Below are 10,635 nucleotides of genomic sequence, written 5' to 3'. Positions count from 1 at the left end.
CTGCCTTGGCCTAATGTCAAGACACTAATGTCTTGGCCAATATCACCACATCAGTGGTCACATTGAGAAACCTGCACAATGTCTTGTGGCTGGGCTGCCAGTGATGCCACTTCCTCATATGCTTGGAACATACAAGTCATGTCATGTCTTCGTCTGCCGCTTATCTGACTTACAAGTCATGTCATGTCTTCGTCTGCCGCTTATCTAGAACCTACAAGTCATGCCATGTCATCGTAAGTAAGACGTCAAAAAAGGCCAAAAAAAAATCATGTTTTTGTTAGACCTCAAAATGTCATAGAAAATATCATACGGCTGTTAGGCATCAAAATAGGTCAAGAAATGTCATATTTAAGAAAGACCTCAAAATGTCCAAAAAAAATGTCATGGGCGTCAAAATGGGCCAAAAAAAGTCACATTTTTTTTGACCTCAAAATGTCATAAAAAACGTCATAGTATAGTAAGGCCTTTTTTTCGGCCAAAAAAAGTCGAAAAATTGTTTGACCTCAAAATGTCATAAAAAACGTCATAGTATAGTAAGGCGTCAAAATATGACAAAAACAGTCAAAATTTTTTTGACCTCAAAATGTCATAAAAAACGTCATAGTATAGTAAGGCGTCAAAATCGGAAAAAAAAAGTCAAGCTTTTTTTTGACCTCCAAAACTCATAAAAAGCGTCATAGTATAGTAAGGCGTCAAAATCGGCCAAAAAATGTCAAATTTTTTTTTGACCTCCAAAAGTCATAAAAAACGTCACAGTATAATAAGACGTCAAAATCGGCCAAAAAAAGTCAAAAATTTTTTTGACCTCAAAATGTCATAAAAAACGTCATAGTATAGTAAGGCGTCAAAATATGACAAAAAAAGTCAAAAAAAAATTTGACCTCAAAATGTCATAAAAAACGTCATAGTATAATAAGACGTTTTTTTCGGCCAAAAAAAGTCAAAATTTTTTTTGACCTCAAAATGTCATAAAAAACGTCATAGTATAGTAAGGCGTCAAAATATGACAAAAAAAGTCAAAAAAAAATTTGACCTCAAAATGTCATAAAAAACGTCATAGTATAGTAAGGCGTCAAAATCGGCCAAAAGAAGTCAACATTTTTTTTGACCTCAAAATGTCATAAAAAACGTCATAGTATAGTAAGGCGTTTTTTTTGGCCAAAAAAGTCGAAAAATTTTTTGACCTCAAAATGTCATTAAAAACTACATAGTATAGTAAGGCGTCAAAATCGGCCAAAAAAAGTAAAAAAAAATTTTGACCTCAAAATGTCATAAAAAACGTCATAGTATAGTAAGGCGTCAAAATATGACAAAAAAAGTCAAAAAAAAATTTGACCTCAAAATGTCATAAAAAACGTCATAGTATAGTATGGCGTCAAAATCGGCCAAAAAAAGTCAAAATTTTTTTTGACCTCAAAATGTCATAAAAAACGTCATAGTATAGTAAGGCGTTTTTTTGGCCAAAAAAAGTCAAAAAAAATTTTTAACCTCAAAATGTCATAAAAAACGTCATAGTATAGTAAGGCGTTTTTTTTCGGCCAAAAAAAGTCAAAATTTTTTTTGACCTCAAAATGTCATAAAAAACGTCATAGTATAGTATGGCGTCAAAATCGGCCAAAAAAAGTCAAAAATTTTTTTGACCTCAAAATGTCAGAAAAAACGTCATAGTATAGTAAGGCGTCAAAATATGACAAAAAAAGTCAAAAATGTTTTTGACCTCCAAATGTCATAAAAAACGTCATAGTATAGTATGGCGTCAAAATCGGGGAAAAAAAGTCAACACTTTTTTTGACCTCCAAAACTCATAAAAAGCGTCATAGTATAGTATGGCGTCAAAATCGGCCAAAAAATGTCAAAATTTTTTTTGACCTCCAAAAGTCATAAAAAACGTCATATTACAGTAAGGCGTCAAAATGGGCCAAAAAATGTCAAAAATGTTTTTGACCTCCAAATGTCATAAAAAACGTCATAGTATAGTATGGCGTCAAAATCGGCCAAAAAATGTCAAAATTTTTTTTGACCTCCAAAAGTCATAAAAAACGTCATATTACAGTAAGGCGTCAAAATGGGCCAAAAAAAGTCAAAAATGTTTTTGACCTCCAAATGTCATAAAAAACGTCATAGTATAGTATGGCGTCAAAATCGGACAAAAAAAGTCAACATTTTTTTTGACCTCAAAATGTCATAAAAAACGTCATAGTATAGTAAGGCCTTTTTTTCGGCCAAATAAAGTCGAAAAATTGTTTGACCTCAAAATGTCATAAAAAACGTCATAGTATAGTAAGGCGTTTTTTTCGGCCAAAAAAAGTCAAAATTTTTTTGACCTCAAAATGTCATAAAAAACCTCATTGTATAGTAAGGCATTTTTTTCAGCCAAAAAAAGTCAAAATTTTTTTTGACCTCAAAATGTCATAAAAAACGTCATAGTATAGTAAGGCGTCAAAATATGACAAAAAAAGTCAAAAATTTTTTTGACCTCAAAATGTCATAAAAAACGTCATAGTATAGTAAGGCGTCAAAATATGACAAAAAAAGTCAAAAATTTTTTTGACCTCAAAATGTCATAAAAAACGTCATTGTATAGTAAGGCGTCAAAATCGGCCAAAAACAGTCAAAATTTTTTTGACCTCAAAATGTCATTAAAAACGTCATAGTATAGTAAGGCGTCAAAATCGGCCAAAAAAAGTCAAACATTTTTTTGACCTCAAAATGTCATAAAAAACGTCATAGTATAGTAAGGCGTCAAAATATGACAAAAAAAGTCAAACATTTTTTTGACCTCAAAATGTCATAAAAAACGTCATAGTATAGTAAGGCGTCAAAATCGGCCAAAAAAAGTCAAAAAAAATTTTGACCTCAAAATGTCATAAAAAACGTCATAGTATAATAAGGCGTTTTTTTCGGCCAAAAAAAGTCAACATTTTTTTGACCTCACAATGTCATAAAAAACGTCATAGTATAGTAAGGCGTCAAAATCGGACAAAAAAAGTCAAAATTTTTTTCGACCTCCAAAAGTCATAAAAAACGTCATAGTATAGTAAGGCGTTTTTTTCGGGCAAAAAAAGTCAAAAAATTTTTTGACCTTAAAAAGTCATAAAAAACGTCATAGTATAGTATGGCGTTTTTTTCAGACAAAAAAAGTCAAAAAATTTTTTTGACCTCAAAAAGTCATAAAAAACGTCATAGTATAGTAAGGCATCAAAATCGGACAAAAAAAGTCAAAATTTTTTTCGACCTCAAAATGTCATAAAAAACATCATAGTATAGTAAGGCGTCAAAATCCGACAAAAAAAGTCAAAAATTTTTTCGACCTCCAAAAGTCATAAAAAACGTCATAGTATAGTAAGGCGTTTTTTTCAGACAAAAAAAGTCAAAAATTTTTTTGACCTCCAAAAGTCATAAAAAACGTCATAGTATAGTAAGGCGTTTTTTTCGGACAAAAAAAGTCAAAATTTTTTTCGACCTCCAAAAGTCATAAAAAACGTCATAGTATAGTAAGGCGTTTTTTTCGGACAAAAAAAGTCAAAATTTTTTTTGACCTCAAAATGTCATAAAAAACATCATAGTATAGTATGGCGTCAAAATCCGACAAAAAAAGTCAAACATTTTTTTGACCTCAAAATGTCATAAAAAACGTCATAGTATAGTAAGGCGTTTTTTTCGGCCAAAAAAAGTCAAAAAATTTTTTGACCTCAAAATGTCATAAAAAACGTCATAGTATAGTAAGGCGTCAAAATCGGCCAAAAAAAGTCAAAATTTTTTTTGACCTCAAAATGTCATAAAAAACGTCGAAGTATAATAAGGCGTTTTTTTCGGCCAAAAAAAGTCAAAATTTTTTTTGACCTCAAAATGTCATTAAAAAACGTCATAGTATAGTATGGCGTCAAAATCGGACAAAAAAAGTCAAACATTTTTTTGACCTCAAAATGTCATAAAAAACGTCATAGTATAGTATGGCGTCAAAATAGGCCAAAAACAGTCAAAATTTTTTTTGACCTCAAAATGTCATAAAAAACGTCATAGTATAGTAAGGCGTTTTTTTCGGCCAAAAAAAGTCTAAATTTTTTTTGACCTCAAAATGTCATAAAAAACGTCATAGTATAGTAAGGCGTTTTTTTCGGCCAAAAAAAGTCGAAAAATTTTTTGACCTCAAAATGTCATAAAAAACGTCATAGTATAGTAAGGCGTTTTTTTCGGCCAAAAAAAGTCAAAATTTTTTTTGACCTCAAAATGTCATAAAAAACGTCATAGTATAGTAAGGCGTCAAAATATGACAAAAGAAGTCAAAAATTTTTTGACCTCAAAATGTCATAAAAAACGTCATAGTATAGTAAGGCGTCAAAATATGACAAAAAAAGTCAAACATTTTTTCGACCTCAAAATGTCATAAAAAACGTCATAGTATAGTAAGGCGTTTTTTTCGGCCAAAAACAGTCAAAATTTTTTTTGACCTCAAAATGTCATAAAAAACGTCATAGTATAGTAAGGCGTCAAAATCGGCCAAAAACAGTCAAAACATTTTTTGACCTCAAAATGTCATAAAAAATGTCATAGTATAGTAAGGCGTCAAAATATGACAAAACAAGTCAAAAATTTTTTGACCTCAAAATGTCATATAAAACATCATAGTATAGTAAGGCGTCAAAATATGACAAAAAAAGTCAAAAATTTTTTTGACCTCAAAATGTCATAAAAAACGTCATAGTATAGTAAGGCGTTTTTTTCGGCCAAAAGAAGTCAAAAATTTTTTGACCTCAAAATGTCATAAAAAACATCATAGTATAGTAAGGCGTCAAAATATGACAAAAAAAGTCAAAAATTTTTTTGACCTCAAAATGTCATAAAAAACGTCATAGTATAGTAAGGCGTTTTTTTCGGCCAAAAAAAGTCAAAAAATTTTTTGACCTCAAAATGTCATAAAAAACGTCATAGTATAGTAAGGCGTCAAAATCGGCCAAAAAAAGTATTAAAAAATTTTGACCTCAAAATGTCATAAAAAACGTCATAGTATAGTAAGGCGTCAAAATATGACAAAAAAAGTCAAAAAAATTTTTGACCTCAAAATGTCATAAAAAACCTCATTGTATAGTAAGGCATTTTTTTCAGCCAAAAAAAGTCAAAATTTTTTTTGACCTCAAAATGTCATAAAAAACGTCATAGTATAGTAAGGCGTCAAAATATGACAAAAAAAGTCAAAAATTTTTTTGACCTCAAAATGTCATAAAAAACGTCATAGTATAGTAAGGCGTCAAAATATGACAAAAAAAGTCAAAAATTTTTTTGACCTCAAAATGTCATAAAAAACGTCATTGTATAGTAAGGCGTCAAAATCGGCCAAAAACAGTCAAAATTTTTTTGACCTCAAAATGTCATTAAAAACGTCATAGTATAGTAAGGCGTCAAAATCGGCCAAAAAAAGTCAAACATTTTTTTGACCTCAAAATGTCATAAAAAACGTCATAGTATAGTAAGGCGTCAAAATATGACAAAAAAAGTCAAACATTTTTTTGACCTCAAAATGTCATAAAAAACGTCATAGTATAGTAAGGCGTCAAAATCGGCCAAAAAAAGTCAAAAAAAATTTTGACCTCAAAATGTCATAAAAAACGTCATAGTATAATAAGGCGTTTTTTTCGGCCAAAAAAAGTCAACATTTTTTTGACCTCACAATGTCATAAAAAACGTCATAGTATAGTAAGGCGTCAAAATCGGACAAAAAAAGTCAAAATTTTTTTCGACCTCCAAAAGTCATAAAAAACGTCATAGTATAGTAAGGCGTTTTTTTCGGGCAAAAAAAGTCAAAAAATTTTTTGACCTTAAAAAGTCATAAAAAACGTCATAGTATAGTATGGCGTTTTTTTCAGACAAAAAAAGTCAAAAAATTTTTTTGACCTCAAAAAGTCATAAAAAACGTCATAGTATAGTAAGGCATCAAAATCGGACAAAAAAAGTCAAAATTTTTTTCGACCTCAAAATGTCATAAAAAACATCATAGTATAGTAAGGCGTCAAAATCCGACAAAAAAAGTCAAAAATTTTTTCGACCTCCAAAAGTCATAAAAAACGTCATAGTATAGTAAGGCGTTTTTTTCAGACAAAAAAAGTCAAAAATTTTTTTGACCTCCAAAAGTCATAAAAAACGTCATAGTATAGTAAGGCGTTTTTTTCGGACAAAAAAAGTCAAAATTTTTTTCGACCTCCAAAAGTCATAAAAAACGTCATAGTATAGTAAGGCGTTTTTTTCGGACAAAAAAAGTCAAAATTTTTTTTGACCTCAAAATGTCATAAAAAACATCATAGTATAGTATGGCGTCAAAATCCGACAAAAAAAGTCAAACATTTTTTTGACCTCAAAATGTCATAAAAAACGTCATAGTATAGTAAGGCGTTTTTTTCGGCCAAAAAAAGTCAAAAAATTTTTTGACCTCAAAATGTCATAAAAAACGTCATAGTATAGTAAGGCGTCAAAATCGGCCAAAAAAAGTCAAAATTTTTTTTGACCTCAAAATGTCATAAAAAACGTCGAAGTATAATAAGGCGTTTTTTTCGGCCAAAAAAAGTCAAAATTTTTTTTGACCTCAAAATGTCATTAAAAAACGTCATAGTATAGTATGGCGTCAAAATCGGACAAAAAAAGTCAAACATTTTTTTGACCTCAAAATGTCATAAAAAACGTCATAGTATAGTATGGCGTCAAAATAGGCCAAAAACAGTCAAAATTTTTTTTGACCTCAAAATGTCATAAAAAACGTCATAGTATAGTAAGGCGTTTTTTTCGGCCAAAAAAAGTCTAAATTTTTTTTGACCTCAAAATGTCATAAAAAACGTCATAGTATAGTAAGGCGTTTTTTTCGGCCAAAAAAAGTCGAAAAATTTTTTGACCTCAAAATGTCATAAAAAACGTCATAGTATAGTAAGGCGTTTTTTTCGGCCAAAAAAAGTCAAAATTTTTTTTGACCTCAAAATGTCATAAAAAACGTCATAGTATAGTAAGGCGTCAAAATATGACAAAAGAAGTCAAAAATTTTTTGACCTCAAAATGTCATAAAAAACGTCATAGTATAGTAAGGCGTCAAAATATGACAAAAAAAGTCAAACATTTTTTCGACCTCAAAATGTCATAAAAAACGTCATAGTATAGTAAGGCGTTTTTTTCGGCCAAAAACAGTCAAAATTTTTTTTGACCTCAAAATGTCATAAAAAACGTCATAGTATAGTAAGGCGTCAAAATCGGCCAAAAACAGTCAAAACATTTTTTGACCTCAAAATGTCATAAAAAATGTCATAGTATAGTAAGGCGTCAAAATATGACAAAACAAGTCAAAAATTTTTTGACCTCAAAATGTCATATAAAACATCATAGTATAGTAAGGCGTCAAAATATGACAAAAAAAGTCAAAAATTTTTTTGACCTCAAAATGTCATAAAAAACGTCATAGTATAGTAAGGCGTTTTTTTCGGCCAAAAGAAGTCAAAAATTTTTTGACCTCAAAATGTCATAAAAAACATCATAGTATAGTAAGGCGTCAAAATATGACAAAAAAAGTCAAAAATTTTTTTGACCTCAAAATGTCATAAAAAACGTCATAGTATAGTAAGGCGTTTTTTTCGGCCAAAAAAAGTCAAAAAATTTTTTGACCTCAAAATGTCATAAAAAACGTCATAGTATAGTAAGGCGTCAAAATCGGCCAAAAAAAGTATTAAAAAATTTTGACCTCAAAATGTCATAAAAAACGTCATAGTATAGTAAGGCGTCAAAATATGACAAAAAAAGTCAAAAAAATTTTTGACTTCAAAATGTCATAAAAAACGTCATAGTATAGTAAGGTGTTTTTTTCGGCCAAAAAAAGTCAAAAATTTTTTTGACCTCAAAATGTCATAAAAAACGTCATAGTATAGTAAGGCGTCAAAATCGGCCAAAAAAAGTCAAAAAAATTTTTGACCTCAAAATGTCATAAAAAACATCATAGTATAGTAAGGCGTTTTTTTCGGCCAAAAAAAGTCAAAATTTTTTTTGACCTCAAAATGTCATAAAAAACGTCATAGTATAGTAAGGCGTCAAAATATGACAAAAAAAGTCAAAAATTTTTTTGACCTCAAAATGTCATAAAAAACGTCATAGTATAGTAAGGCGTTTTTTTCGGCCAAAAAAAGTCAAAAAATTTTTTGACCTCAAAATGTCATAAAAAACGTCATAGTATAGTAAGGCGTCAAAATCGGCCAAAAAAAGTCAAAATTTTTTTTGACCTCAAAATGTAATAAAAAACGTCATAGTATAGTAAGGCGTCAAAATATGACAAAAAAAGTCAAAAATTTTTTTGACCTCAAAATGTCATAAAAAACGTCATAGTATAGTAAGGCGTTTTTTTCGGCCAAAAAAAGTCAATAAATTTTTTTAACCTCAAAATGTCATAAAAAACATCATAGTATAGTAAGGCGTCAAAATATGACAAAAGAAGTCAAAAATTTTTTGACCTCAAAATGTCATAAAAAACATCATAGTATAGTAAGGCGTCAAAATATGACAAAAAAAGTCAAAATTTTTTTTGACCTCAAAATGTCATAAAAAACGTCATAGTATAGTAAGGCGTCAAAATCGGCCAAAAAAAGTCAAAAAAATTTTTGACCTCAAAATGTCATAAAAAACATCATAGTATAGTAAGGCGTTTTTTTCGGCCAAAAAAAGTCAAAATTTTTTTTGACCTCAAAATGTCATAAAAAACGTCATAGTATAGTAAGGCGTCAAAATATGACAAAAAAAGTCAAAAAAAAATTTGACCTCAAAATGTCATAAAAAACGTCATAGTATAGTAAGGCGTCAAAATCGGCCAAAAAAAGTCAAAAAATTTTTTGACCTCAAAATGTCATAAAAAACGTCATAGTATAGTAAGGCGTTTTTTTCGGCCAAAAAAAGTCAAAAAAAATTTTTAACCTCAAAATGTCATAAAAAACGTCATAGTATAGTATGGCGTCAAAATCGGACAAAAAAAGTCAACATTTTTTTTGACCTCAAAATGTCATAAAAAACGTCACAGTATAGTAAGGCCTTTTTTTCGGCCAAAAAAAGTCGAAAAATTGTTTGACCTCAAAATGTCATAAAAAACGTCATAGTATAGTAAGGCGTTTTTTTCGGCCAAAAAAAGTCAACATTTTTTTCGACCTCAAAATGTCATAAAAAACGTCATTGTATAGTAAGGCGTTTTTTTCGACCAAAAAAAGTCAAAATTTTTTTTGACCTCAAAATGTGATAAAAAACGTCATAGTATAGTATGGCGTCAAAATCGGCCAAAAAATGTCAAAATTTTTTTTGACCTCCAAAAGTCATAAAAAACGTCATAGTATAGTAAGGCGTTTTTTTTTCGGGCAAAAAAAGTCAAAACATTTTTTGACCTCAAAATGTCATAAAAAACGTCATAGTATAGTAAGGCGTCAAAATATGACAAAAAAAGTCAAAAATTTTTTTGACCTCCAAATGTCATAAAAAACGTCATAGTATAGTAAGGAGTTAAAATCGGACAAAAAAAGTCAAAATTTTTTTCGACCTCCAAAAGTCATAAAAAACGTCATAGTATAGTAAGGCGTTTTTTTCTGCCAAAAAAAGTCGAAAAATTTTTTGACCTCAAAATGTCATAAAAAACGTCATAGTATAGTAAGGCGTCAAAATCGGCCAAAAAAAGTATAAAAAAATTTTGACCTCAAAATGTCATAAAAAACGTCATAGTATAGTAAGGCGTCAAAATCAGACAAAAAAAGTCAAAACATTTTTTGACCTCAAAATGTCATAAAAAACGTCATAGTATAGTACGGCGTCAAAATCGGCCAAAAAAAGTCAAAACATTTTTTGACCTCAAAATGTCATAAAAAACGTCATAGTATAGTAAGGCGTCAAAATATGACAAAAAAAGTCAAAAATTTTTTTGACCTCAAAATGTCATAAAAAACGTCATAGTATAGTAAGGAGTTTAAATCGGACAAAAAAAGTCAAAATTTTTTTCGACCTCCAAAAGTCATAAAAAACGTCATAGTATAGTAAGGCGTTTTTTTCTGACAAAAAAAGTCAAAATTTTTTTCGACCTCCAAAAGTCATAAAAAACGTCATAGTATAGTAAGGCGTTTTTTTCGGGCAATAAAAGTCAAAATTTTTTTCGACCTCCAAAAGTCATAAAAAACGTCATAGTATAGTAAGGCGTTTTTTTCGGACAAAAAAAATCAAAATTTTTTTTGACCTCAAAATGTCATAAAAAACGTCATAGTATAGTATGGCGTCAAAATCCGACAAAAAAAGTCAAGCATTTTTTTTACCTCAAAATGTCATAAAAAACGTCATAGTATAGTAAGGCGTTTTTTTCGGCCAAAAAAAGTCAAAAAAAATTTTTAACCTCAAAATGTCATAAAAAACGTCATAGTATAGTATGGCGTCAAAATCGGACAAAAAAAGTCAACATTTTTTTTGACCTCAAAATGTCATAAAAAACGTCACAGTATAGTAAGGCCTTTTTTTCGGCCAAAAAAAGTCGAAAAATTGTTTGACCTCAAAATGTCATAAAAAACGTCATAGTATAGTAAGGCGTTTTTTTCGGCCAAAAAAAGTCAACATTTTTTTCGACCTCAAAATGTCATAAAAAACGTCATTGTA

This window comes from Toxotes jaculatrix, chromosome 8, assembly GCF_017976425.1.
Source record: "Toxotes jaculatrix isolate fToxJac2 chromosome 8, fToxJac2.pri, whole genome shotgun sequence".
Classification (NCBI taxonomy): domain Eukaryota; kingdom Metazoa; phylum Chordata; class Actinopteri; family Toxotidae; genus Toxotes; species Toxotes jaculatrix.
The sequence above is the reverse complement of the archived record's forward strand: the minus strand, read 5'-3'. Positions refer to the sequence as shown.